The sequence below is a fragment of the Henckelia pumila genome, chromosome 3 (assembly GCF_033568475.1).
Source record: "Henckelia pumila isolate YLH828 chromosome 3, ASM3356847v2, whole genome shotgun sequence".
NCBI lineage: Eukaryota > Viridiplantae > Streptophyta > Magnoliopsida > Lamiales > Gesneriaceae > Henckelia > Henckelia pumila.
In genome coordinates this window covers 192,461,498-192,475,092 of record NC_133122.1, presented here as the reverse complement: position 1 = coordinate 192,475,092, position 13,595 = coordinate 192,461,498, and positions in this window count along the sequence as shown.

Sequence of the window (13,595 nt, the reverse complement as noted above, 5' to 3'; positions counted from 1 at the left end):
TGGGTGATATCTCATATTCAGGCGAGGAAGTTGTTGAGACGGGGTTGCCAGGGGTTTCTAGCGAGTATTGTCACGACTTCAGAGCCATCTAGCAGCTCATTATCAGAGATAAAGGTGGTTCGTGACTTTCTGGATGTCTTTCCGGAGGATGTTGCCGGAATTCCACCAGTGAGAGAGGTGGAGTTCAGCATCGACTTAGTGCCAGACACCGTGCCTATCTAAGGCACCGTACAGACTTGCTCCTACCGAGATGAAAGATTTGAAGGAGTAGATTCAGGAGTTGTTAGAGAAAGGCTTTGTTCGTCCTAGCTTTTCTCCGTGGGGAGCTCCGGTGTTATTTGTGAAGAAGAAGGATGACAGTATGAGACTGTGCATCGATTACCGAGAGCTCAACAGGGTCACAGTGAAGAATAAGTATCCACTGCCGAGGATAGAGAATTTATTTGACCAGTTGCAGGGAGCTTCAGTGTTCTCCAAGATCGATCTGCGATCTGGTTATCATCAGTTGCGTGTCAGAGATACAGATGTGTCCAAGACTGCTTTCAGGACACGATATGGGCATTACGAGTTCTTAGTGATGCCATTTGGGATGACCAATGCTCCAGCGGTTTTCATGGATCTCATGAACCGAGTCTTTCAGCCGTATTTAGATCAGTTCATCATAGTCTTTATTGATGATATTTTGATCTATTCTAGGAGCATCGAGGAGCATAGACAGCATCTTCGGACAGCCTTGCAGACTTTGAGGGAGCATCGGTTGTATGCCAAGTTCAGCAAGTGCGAGTTTTGGCTTGAGCAGGTGGCATTTCTTGGCCACATTATTTCGAGAGATGGGATTGTAGTTGATCAGTCGAAGGTTGAGGCAGTGCAGAATAGGGGTATTCCGAAGAATGCTTCAGAGATTCGCAGTTTCTTGGGTTTGGCAGGATATTATAGGAAGTTCATCAAAGGTTTTTCCTCTATTGCAGTACCCTTAACTTCCTTGACCAAGAAGAATGCGAAGTTCATCTGGAGTTCAGTCTGTCAGAGGAGCTTCGATCAGCTGAAGGAAGCACTCACTACTGCACCAGTGTTAGCGATGACAGTACCACACGAGGAGTTAGTGGTGTACACCGACGCATCTAAACTAGGTTTAGGCGCAGTGCTTATGCAGTGTGGTAAGGTTATTGCGTATGCGTCGAGGCAGCTGAAGGTTCATGAGCATAATTATCCGACGCATGACTTGGATTTGGCAGCAGTGGTTTTCGCTTTGAAAATCTGGAGGCACTATCTGTATGGCGAGAAGTGCAAGATTTTCACAGACCACAAGAGTCTCAAGTACTTCTTCACACAGAAGGAGTTGAACATGAGACATCGCAGATGGTTGGAGTTGGTGAAGGACTATGACTGTGACATTAGCTACCATCCGGGTAAAGCTAATGTAGTGGCCGATGCTTTGAGTCGGAAGTCGTCAGTGGTATCATGTTTGACCGTACAGTTACCACTACAGAGCGAGATTCAGAGATTTGGCTTGGAGTGTTATCCGAGTGGTCGTGCACCGAGCTTGTCAGTGTTGACGGTGCAGCCAGTTCTGCGAGATCGGATTAGGGAGGGACAGTCTACGGATGAGGAGTTGCAGCGATGGAGACAGAGAGATGAGGCTAGAGGTAATCTCTTGTATACAGTGGAGGATGGTATCGTTCAGTCCCGTGGGAGGATGTGGGTACCGAACGTCGATCAGTTGAGAGCTGAGATTTTAGCAGAAGCTCACACATCTCCGTACTCCATTCACCTCGGAAGTACGAAGATGTACAAAGATTTGCAGCTATTGTATTGGTGGCCCGGGATGAAGAGTGACATCGGGAGAGTGGTGTCAGAGTGCTTGACTTGTCAGCAAGTCAAGGCAGAGCATCAGCGTCCAGCAGGACTTCTTAGACCTTTTCCTATTCCGGAATGGAAATGGGAGAATATTACGATGGACTTTGTGGTTGGCTTACCGAGGAGTTCCAGAGGTTGCACAGCGATTTGGGTGATTGTGGATAGACTCACCAAGTCAGCTCATTTCTTGCCGGTGAGGACTACTTATACTTTGATACAGTTCCAGAGCTTTACATCAGAGAGATTGTTAGACTGCATGGCATACCAGTGTCTATTGTGTCAGACAGAGATCCGAGATTCACATCTGCGTTTTGGAAGAGTCTGCACACAGCTTTGGGGACGAGGCTTTTGTTCAGTACAGCATTTCATCCCCAGACAGATGGTCAGTCTGAGAGAGTGATCCAGGTTCTCGAGGATCTTCTGAGAGCATGTGTCATTGATTTTCGGGGCTCTTGGGAGACTAGACTGCCATTAGTGGAGTTTACCTATAACAACAGTTTTCAGTCGTCTATAGGTATGGCTCCTTATGCAGCATTGTATGGGAGGAGATGCAGATCTCCTGTGCATTGGGATGAGGTTGGTGAGCGGATTTTACTGGGTCCTGAGATTGTGCAGCAGACAGCTGACTAGTGACTCAGATTCGAGATCGGATGACGACAACTCAGAGTCGGCAGAAGAGTTATGCAGATGCCAGACGACGAGATTTGGAGTTCGCTGTAGGTGATCACGTATTCCTGAAGGTGTCACCTATGAAGGGAGTAGTGCGTTTTGGCCGGAGAGGCAAGCTTAATCCGAGGTATATAGGGCCATTCGAGATCTTGGAGAGAGTTGGCACGTTGACCTACCGTTTAGCTCTACCTCCAGGGCTAGCGGCAGTGCACAATGTTTTCCATGTATCTATGCTTCGGAGATATGTCTCCAACCCGTCGCATGTGTTGGATTTCGAGCCCTTACAGTTGCCACCAGATCTAGTGTATGAGGAGAGGCCAGTGCGGATCTTGGCTAGGGAGGAGCGGAGGCTTAGGACGCGGGTCATACCGATGGTCAGAGTCCAGTGGCTGAATCACTCAGAGGAGGAAGCTACTTGGGAGACCGAGGCAGACATGAGGACTCGCTACCCGGAGTTGTTCGGGTAAGTACTTTAAATTTCGAGGACGAAATTCAATTTAAGGGGGGGAGAATTGTAACACCCGGTATTTTTAAATACGTAAATCCGCATGCATAATTAGGATATTTAATTATTTAAATTTTAGATTTATGGGTTAAATAATTAAATGAATTATTTGTGCATGATTTAATTTATTTTTAAGCATTTAACCCATAATTAGTGATTTTTATGATTTTTAGTATTTTAATTATTTTATCACGTTGACGGGACCGTGGACGGACGAGATGAAAACTTTCCACCCAAATTATTTTATGAGCCTTTTTAGAGCCCTAAAATATTATTTTGAGTTTTATTATCTCAAAATTTTAAGTATTTAATTTTATATAATTTTAGGAGTCCATTTTATTCAAAATTAGCCAAAATATTGACTTTTTAGTATTTTTAAAATTCCCTTAATTTAATATTTCGGGATTTTATTTTTAGTATCGGATTTTTAAGTATTAGTTGGAGCTTTTAAGTTAAATATTTTAGTATTAAAATCATTATTAATATTTTAATTATCCTAAAACCTATTTTAATTAAAATAAACTCTAACCTAATCTACCCCAAACCCTTAACCGATCCTTCACCCTAGTAGCCGCCTCCATCCCACTTCTCCATCATCTTCTTCATCGTTCTAGCAAGAAAACTCCATAGGATATTGATTTTTCAAGCTTCCAAGGTGGTTGATCATCGTCCCGTCGTCCCGGAATCGTCTCACGCCCGTTTTCTCCTTGTTTTTGCAAGGCATGTTTCCTTTCGATTTTTCTTGCCATGTCAGTTATGATAGTGTGTGTAGTGTTGTGCATCGAAAACTTTTAGTTTTTTTCAGAAAATGTTTGAGTTTGATGAAGGCGTACGGTTTTGGTTGGATTAGTAAAGCATGCTCACGTTTTTATTCTCCCATGGTAGACTAGCTGCTGGTCGAGGGTCCAGTGGGTGTGTGTGTGTGACCTGGACTCGAATGGCTCGAGTGGTTCGAGCCAAACGAGTCCAGGAGGCCTGCTGTTCGGATCGGGCTCCCTAGAGGTGCAGTTTAGGGTTGGAGGGAAGAAGGGTCGGCTGGGGCATGCAGGGCCGGGAACCAGCCGACCCATGGCCAGGTTAGGACCGGCAGGACCTTGGGAAGGTCCTGCCCGCGGCGGTCCGGCCAGTGGTGGCCGGACTGGTGCGGCAGCAGCCCTCACGCAGCCGAGAGGAATTGAGAGAGAGGGGGATCGGGTTGGGCTGGGTTCTGGGCCTGGGTCGGGTCTGGGTGTCCGGGTCGGGTCAGTAAGGTAGTGGGTCGGGTTAAGTGGGTTCGGGTCCGGGTTTGGTGGGCCGGGCTCGAGTCTTTTTATTTTTAAAATATTTTATGAAATAATGGGTTTTTGGGTCAATTAATTAGAAATAAAATTATTTGGACTCCCAAATAATTTTATTTGGACTTTTAAAATTTTAATTAAGTTAGTCCATTAATTTTATGGGCTTTTGAGCCCATAAAAGTTATTGGGCCAGTCTTTGGGCTTTTGGGCCCATTGGGCCAGTTTAAGTTGTTATTGGGCTTAGAATGTTTTAAATGGGCTTTAATTAATTTAATTGGGCTTAGAATAATTTTTATTGGGCTTAAGTATGTTATTGGGCCAGATTTAAGTAAATGGGCTTGAGTGTTAGGGCCAGCAGTCCAGGACCATCCATGAGAAAATTGCATGTGTCCTGATTATATATTTAATTATTTTTATGCATTGAAGATATTTTAATATTTATATGTTAGTAAGAAATTTAAATTAAATATATATGAAGGACACACATTTTAATTAAGTACATGCATTCATGAAATAATTTTTATGCATAATTAAATGTTTAAGGTTGAATAATAATAAAATATTTTATGTTGGAAGTTGAAGTAGTGTGACAATTTAAGGAGGATTCGTCCTCATATGTGAACTATTGAAGGGCAGTTTACTGCCAATTTAAGAGGTGATTCGTCACCGCCATGTACGTTGGTTTCCACGCTGATCAGTATTTAATGTATGATTTAAGGTTACACTACGGATACAACCATGAGATGTTAGAAAATAATTGCTCAACAATGTTTATGTATTATGTTATTTAAGTTAAGTTATGTTATGTTATGAAATTGCATGCTCATTCATGTATATGTATGTATTAGTATTTAATTGTTTTAAATTATTTTAAACCCTTGTTATGTTAGCATGTTAAGCCTCTAGGCTCACTACACTGGTATGGTGCAGGTGAGTACGTTGAGGATGAGGTTGTACCCACCGGAGGCGAGGATGTATGAGCGGGCATGCAGTGACCCCGTGACCGTGATAGATGTCTGAGTCACATGCATGTTTTTGATTATGTCAGCACGTTACACATTTTATATTATTTTTCAGTGGTTGTGAGTTTTGAATATTTTATTGAATATTGTCAGTGCATGCAAATTTTAATCATTTTGTTTATGCAGTATTTTTAATTAAATGTTTGACTCAGATATTTATTTTATTTTAAAGAATGCATTTTTATTTAAGTATTTAATTGTTTATTTATTTATTTTAAACCTTTTTATTATGTGCATATATGTATGGGCATATATGTACATATTTTATTTAGTAAGTATAAAAAAAAAAAAAAAATTTCCGCGTATTTATTTATTTAATAATTATAGAGTTAGGGTCGTTTCAAACCGTGCTATACTTTGCTAAAAACAACCCCGTTTGCACAAATTATTAAAAATTAAATTTATTAAACAACATGGATGAACAAAATATAATTAATCATTGATAAATTTTTTGATTCATCTATTTTTTCAATTAAAATAGGCAATAAATTGTGTCCCAATCACGATAAATGAGTAAAACAATTTATTGATGATTTTTTTAATTGAAAAAATAGCTGAATCAAAAATTTTATCAATGATTAATTATATTTTGTTCATCCATATTGTTTAATAAATTTAATTTTTAATAATTTGTGCAAACGAGATTGTTTTTAGCAAAGTATATCACAGTTTGTAGCACCAAGTGTAGCAGAGGATTTAACAGCAACTGTATACACAGGAAAATGTGAGAAACTAATCCCCACTTGAACAAGGTATTGGAATCCATATTTGTACAGTACCCCAAGACAGTAGCTGCGATTACAATATTACCCTCGTCAACCATCCCATTTTTTCTTGGCTTTGACAAGAACAACTAATTGCTTGATGAAAATTTCTTGACAAAAATGGCAGAAAGAATCCATATTTCCATCCAGACAATTCGATGCAATAGATCAGAACTGTATTAATCGATTTCTTCATAAATTTTGTTAAGATCAGGAGGCAAGGGGTACGATTCTTGGAGCCTGGACGTTGATTTCAGCTATCTTGACTTCCTCTCCAACGTCAGATGGGGTTCAGGCTTGGGATCGGTGATATCCGATAGTGGTTCGAAAGAATCTTGATCGCGGGTCAGATTTTTGGCCTTCATCCTTGGTTTCCTTGACAATTGTGGGTGATTTTTTTGTAAATCCATAGAGAGAGGCTCGGAGGTGGAGTAAGGCGAGAGTTGAAAAAAGTGAAAATGAATATAATTAATATTAATATAGTATTAAATTTTATATATAATGTTAGGGTAAAAAAGTAAATTTACATTTTATCGCTATCTCAATCTCAATATTAATCATTCAAATCAAACATATTATTACTTATTTTAATCTAATTCAATTCATTCAATAATCCTAATATATTTTATCCATACATTATCATATCCATTGAATCAAGAGGAATCTAAAAATATTAATATTTTTGTATTAAAAGATCTTTTTATTGTTAAAATGACCAAAAATGGTATAATAATATGAAATTAATGTAAATATCAATATATATACAAAAATAGTTTTAGATTTTTCATAAATATTAAACATATATTATAAAATATTTTTTTTATTTTAATTTAGAAAAAATTTGATAAAATATGTACAAAAAATTGGCAGAGGACATTGAGGAACTTAATAAAACAAATAAAATATATTTTTTAAAAATAAAGGTAAGTTCATTTTTTAAAAAACAACTTAAACAACTTATTTTAACAGCTTATAAACAGTTTGACAAAATTTTTCAAACAAATTTAAAGAGCTTATAAGCTCTTGAAAACAGCTTAACAATTTATAAACTATTTTTTTCAAGAACTTATATCTCTGCCAAACATCTTCAGAGGTAATAAAATTAAATTTATCAATGATCAAATAAATTTTAAAACCTAATTTAATTTTAACATGATTAATAATAAAAATTAAAACTATGAATCACTCTTATTAAACAATAAAATGTTTATTAAATGATCATTAAAACTATTATGTTAGAATGATATTTTAGAACTCTACGACAACAATATTTTTAATTGATGTATTTGCTTTATGCAGATTATGACAACCTTTTTATTAAACCATTGCTTTTTTCCTCTTTTTTTTGTTTATTATTTAAAAAAGAACTATATATGCGAATTGAGTTATCTTTTAGTTTTATATTTTTAAGTGCTAAATTATCAGATAATATAATTGTGTTATTGAAATATAAAAGATATAAAAATACATATTTAATTTTTTTAGTTAAGTGGGTTAAAAATATATATTTTAAAATAACAATATTTAAAGGATATATAAGATACATATTAGAGTTAAAATAACACACAATAGTTGAACTTAAAAGATCAGGTCAATGTTTAAATATCACATTAATACAGGACATTTATACACCCATACGTGTATGCATAGAAGGAAAGAAATAAAAAATTTAAAAAAAAAAAAAAAAAAACCCTATCCCCCTAACCCGCCTCTCTCATTTTTTATGTCACATGGCTTTAATAAAACTAATTACACCTATATTTACTCTACTTCAGTAGTTAAATCTTTGCTCAAGTAATTTACTCATGATTCTGAAATTCTATTTATTCAGATAACTTTAGCAGGAACTCGTATTGGAAAAGAGATGATCCATTCCAAAATATGGAATGAGCTGAAATATTGTAATAGTTGTGTCAGTTTTGCTTGGTATTTCAGCTTCTCGTTCTTTTGGTATATGCACAATACTTCACCATTAAAATAAGTTATTTCTTTGTTAAATAGGGTACACCGGAGAAGATGATTTTGAAATTAGATGAAAGTAATGTTTCTAAATGATTATCTTGTTCATTTTTAAGAAATTATTTATTTTCTTTCCAAAATTGTTTATGGTTCCATTACTTGGTACGATATCGTGTGGTTAACTTTTTGCTCAGTTGAGACATTGCATTTCTAGACATGATTATAGACAATCTTTCACGTAGTATCATATTTTGTTGTAAATAATAAATTATCTCGATTTTTAGTCATATTCCGGAAAATTCCACCCATCAATTGTCATGCAAGTTAATATGAATCGTATCATGAACTTCAACTAACGATTGCTGAAACAATTTTCAAAATAAAGAATTTCATTTTCTTGTTTCATTTGATGTATGCTATGCCTCCAAGATTATTGCATATGGTCCTAGTCATGCAAATTTTGCAGAAAATCTTTCTCTAGCCTCGTTACATCAATTAAATACAAGATTTGATTGTTCTATCAACCTGCCATGTGCCAATGAGATTTTTGTACTAATTGATATATTTACCGATATTTTCTTGCATCTTATATTCTAGTGACATGACTATGTTATTTATTTCCATGTATCTATTTTGGAGAATAATTGCATAGCTTCTTTTGTTATTATTATTATTGTTGTCAAATTTTATTTTAAATTAAAAGTAAGAGGAAATGTACAACAAAAGAAGTCAAGGCTAGAGACACTCGTTTAAAAGATCTAGCGAGGTCTACACCCATTCACTCAGATGGTGCAAGAAAGATAACTTTGGCCGAACAATATGAGAAAGTTCTTGGTGCATGGAAATATCTCAAGACTGAATTAGAGACTTCAATCAAATCATTGGAAAGGTTAGCACAATTGTTTCCATACAATTTGGATTGCAAACGATAGGCTTTACGACAATGTTTAGCTAATCCCGCACCCTTTGTGTGATGTTGTACATTGACCTTATTTTAGTGTTGATGAGTTTGTCCAATCTACTTGTCTTCTTTAAAATAGGCTCGAAGTATGGAAAGTTGTTTGAGTTTCACAAAAATGTAGCTAATAGATATTATGCTTTTGAGTCACGGTTACGACTAGAATTCTCGGATAAGTATGACTTTCTGGAAAACAGTCCTTTTAGAAATCAGAGCGAGATGATTACGCAAAACAGTTTATTGATCGGAGAAGAGACATGAGGTTGATCGGAGTAGTAATTCTCATATTTTCATTGGTTATGACGCTTGGTCAGCTGATAGCAACGTGTAGGCATTACGGGCACACACTGACCAAGCTCCACATTCAATGGAAATGTGAGAATTGTTACTCCGATCTTACCACATGGCTCTTCTTCTGATTAATGAACTGTTTTATGTAATCAACCATCTCTAATTTCTAGAACTGTTTTCCAAAGGTTCATACTTATCCAAGAATCTAGTCATAACCGTCACTCAAAAGCGTAATACCTATTAGCTACATTTGTGAAAGCCGAACAATTTTCCATACTTCGAATCTATTTAAACATAACATGTAGATTGTGCAAACTTATCAACACCAAAATAAGCACAACATACAACATCACACAAACAGAGCATGATTGGCTAAACATTGTCGTAAGCCTAAATTTGCAATCCAAAATGTACGAAAACAATTGTGATTGCTAACCTTTCCAAATGAACTGATTGAAGCTTCTAATTCAGTATTAAGAAATTTCAATGTACCAAGAGATTTGTCATATTGCTCGGTCGAAGCTTTCTTTCTTGCACCATGTAAGAGAATCGGTCTAGGCCTAGCCAGATCTTTTAAAGGAGTACCTCTAACCTTGACCTGTTTTGTTGTACATTTCCTTACACTTTTAATATAAAATTAAAAACTTGAAAACAATAATAACAAAAGAGCTAAGCAATTAAGTCCCCAAGATAGATACATTACAGGAAAATAAAGAACATCATCGTCATGTGAATAGATGTAAGATGCAAGAAAATATCGATAAATATATCAACTAGCACAAGATCTAATTGACAAAAATTAATCTTGTGACACAGGATAGACTGATATGACAATCAAATCCTGCATTTAATTGATGTAACTAAATTTGAACGAACAGAATCATATGTAATAATCTTGGAATCAAATGAGACAAGAAAATGTTCCTTATTCAGCAAATTGTTTCAGCAATCATTAGTTGAAATTTACAAAATATCAAGACAGATAAGAGATATAACAACATGATGTGCTAGTACATCAGTTTGAAATATTGTCTCATGATACCATTCATATTGGGAATTTTCCATAATATGCCTATATATTATTTACGACAAAATATGATACTACGTGAAACATTATCGATAATCACGTCTAGAATGAAATGTCCCTGAAAGATCATGTTGTGCACATGTCTTTTAAATTATTTCCTTATTACATTCGATTTTTATCTTTGGAGTTTTGCCTTTCTTAGACAAGTGTTAAAGTTGGTAATATTGATTAAATCTGATACGAAATATTCAATATCTAATGATATTTTGTTTTCCTGATATGTAGGTTCTTATTTATGGAAACAATTTGAAGTTCTATTTAAAGGAGTGCATAGGATCGATCAAAGAAGACAATGAAGAGAGTGAAATATAGAGAGCAAAATACATAGAGAAAGTACTGCAGAAATTCTATAGTATTGAAGATCAATCGTTGAAGAATTTCTGAAGTGTTCATCGCTACTACACTGTGTTGCCGAGTAGTGTTGGAAACACTGAAGAACACACGAGTGAAGTGTTGTTCAGAAAGTGTTTCTTTGGTTTTCATTTTTTGGCTTAGTACTTCCTATTGATGTTTTATTCTAGTTCTTACTAGTTTTTAGGAAGTCTTTTATTTTCTCAATTTGTTGAGAAAAATAGTTTTTCATAAAACAATCACTAGTTGATTTTTGTAAACTGATTTTATTTTTCTAGTGATTATTTCGCCATGAGGCATCGCGCAAGTACTTGATACTTGTGCATAATTATCTGTGTTATTGTTTACTTTTGCTATTAGTTAAATAATCTGCTGCACAGTGTTATCGTGAAGTGTTGACAACACTAACAGATAACACTCACTCAAAAAGTTTTCTAGTATTTCTGTGATTTTATACTGTCCAAACCTAACAAGTGGCTTCAGAGACATTCACTTGACGATACTAAGTGTGATTCTGTTTTTGTGTTTGACAGGACATCACAATGGAAATACCTTATTCAGGAACTGCTCAACGTCCTCCAACCTTGGATGGATCCAACTATGCTATCTGGAAAGTCAGGATGCGTGTTTACATCAAATCGATTGATGAAAGGGCATGGAAACGTGTGCTGCAAGGCTGGAATCCACCAAGAAGAACTGATGGAGAAGGAGACTTTCCACTCAAACCAGAAACGGAATGGAATGCCGAAAAAACTGCTGCTTCGAATATGAACAACAAAGCCCTTAATGCTATTTTCACTGCTCTTGATTCTAATATGTTTTCTCTGGTCACTAATTGTGTTTGTGCTAAACAGGCCTGAGAAAAACTTCAAATGCACTGTGAAGGATCCGATAGTGTGCGTCGAACCAAAAGAAGGATTCTCAATACTCAGTTTGAAAATCTGAGAATGGAAGAAAGTGAGACGATTGATAATTATGAACGCCGCTTGAGGAAGATTGAAAATGAGGCAATTGATCTTGGTGATGCTATTTCGAATGAACGACTTGTGAGCAAAGTGTTGAGATCACTGCCTGAAAGATTTCAAATGAAGATTTGTGCAATTGATGAATCAAAAGACACATCAATTCTGGGATTGGATGAATTGATGAGTTCACTACGAACATATGAGTTGGAGAGGAATGTAGGGAAAAAGGACAAAGGTAAGTCTATTGCACTTCAAGTTCCTAACGACTCATATAATGATTTTGTTGATTTGACACAGGGAGTAAACGAGTCTAATCTAGGAGATGATTCCATTGCGTTTCTTACCAAACAATTTGGTACCTATTTGAAAAGGATAAGAGATTCAAAGAAACCTGGTCAGAAGCCCAAAGTTTTAAATACTCATGCTGTTGAAAAACCCTTAAGAATCGGTGGACCAGAACAGAATACCATCCCATCAAAGAGTCAAAATCGATTTCAGAATGAAGGAAAAACCTTGAATAACTCAAAGAGGTTTGAGTCTGTGAAGTGTCATGAGTGCACTGGCTTTGGTCACTTTGCTAATGAGTGTCCAACCAGACTTCACAAAGGAATGAGTGCTTCCCTAAGTGATGATGAAGATGAGGAGGGTACAGAAAAAGGAGATGATGAGACTCACAATGCACTGTTAGTTCTGGTACAACAAAAAAACAGTGTTGTCACAGGTGTCCCAACACTGACCAAAAGTTATTCTGTCTGAATGCATCTGTTTCTGGAGACTCAAATCAGGAAGCTGGTGAAGTAGAACTTTCTTGGGATAATGCTCAGAAGATGTATGAAGAATTGTATAATGATTGGATAGTAAGGAACAAGTCAAATTCTTCTTTAACAAAGGAGAACAGTGAACTAAAAGCTTCAGTGGCTAGACTTGAAGTTGTTCTGAGCAAGAAGGATTTAGAACTTGGCAAGGTTAAAGAAGAGCTTGGAAGAGCCAATGCAACTCTTGCAAAGTTTAATTCGAGCAAGACCAAGCTGGATTCGATGGAAAAAGATGATAGAGCTGGTCTAGGCTTTCATAATAGCAAGTTTGAAGAAGGGGAGGCATCAAAAACTATTTTTGTCAAGGAGAACAATAACTCTGTTAAGAATCCAACTGTAATTCCAAAAAAAAAACCAATTCCTTTGAAGACAAAAACTCCTGTTCAGAGGAAAAATCAAAGGAAGCGTAGGTTTGTTTGTCATTACTGTCACAAGCAAGGTCACATCAAGCCTTACTGTTTCAAACTCAGGTATGACTATATGTACTGGAATTCCAGGCTAGAGCTGTCATCAGTGTTGCCAATACTGAACCAGAACACTGCCAGGAGGAAAAATACTGAGAAAAAGGTTTGGGTACCAAAAGCTAAATCCAATTGTAATGTTGTTTATACTTCCTTGAAAAATAATGTTGCAGGTCATTGGTACTTCGGCAGTGGCAGTTCACGCCACATGACAGGATTGAAGAAGTATCTTTCTGACTATGCTGAACAGGATAAAGGAAAAGTGACTTATGGAGGAGGAGCTAATGAAAAGATTGTTGGAAAAGACACATTGAATGTAGAAGGACTGCCTAAGCTTCACAATGTTCTACATGTTGAAGGATTAAATGCTAATCTTATTAGCATTAGTCAACTTTGTGATGATGATCTTTATGTTAAATTTGATAAGAATCTATGTCAAGTATTTGATAAAAGTAACTATTGTGTTTTGACATGAGCTAGATCATCGGACAACTGTTATCAACTTGGAGAAGAAATTGCTTGTAAATTCACCAAGGTTGATGATTTGAATTTGTGACATCAAAAGTTAGAACATGCTAACCTCAAAGCTCTGAAGAAACTGAGCAAGTATGAAG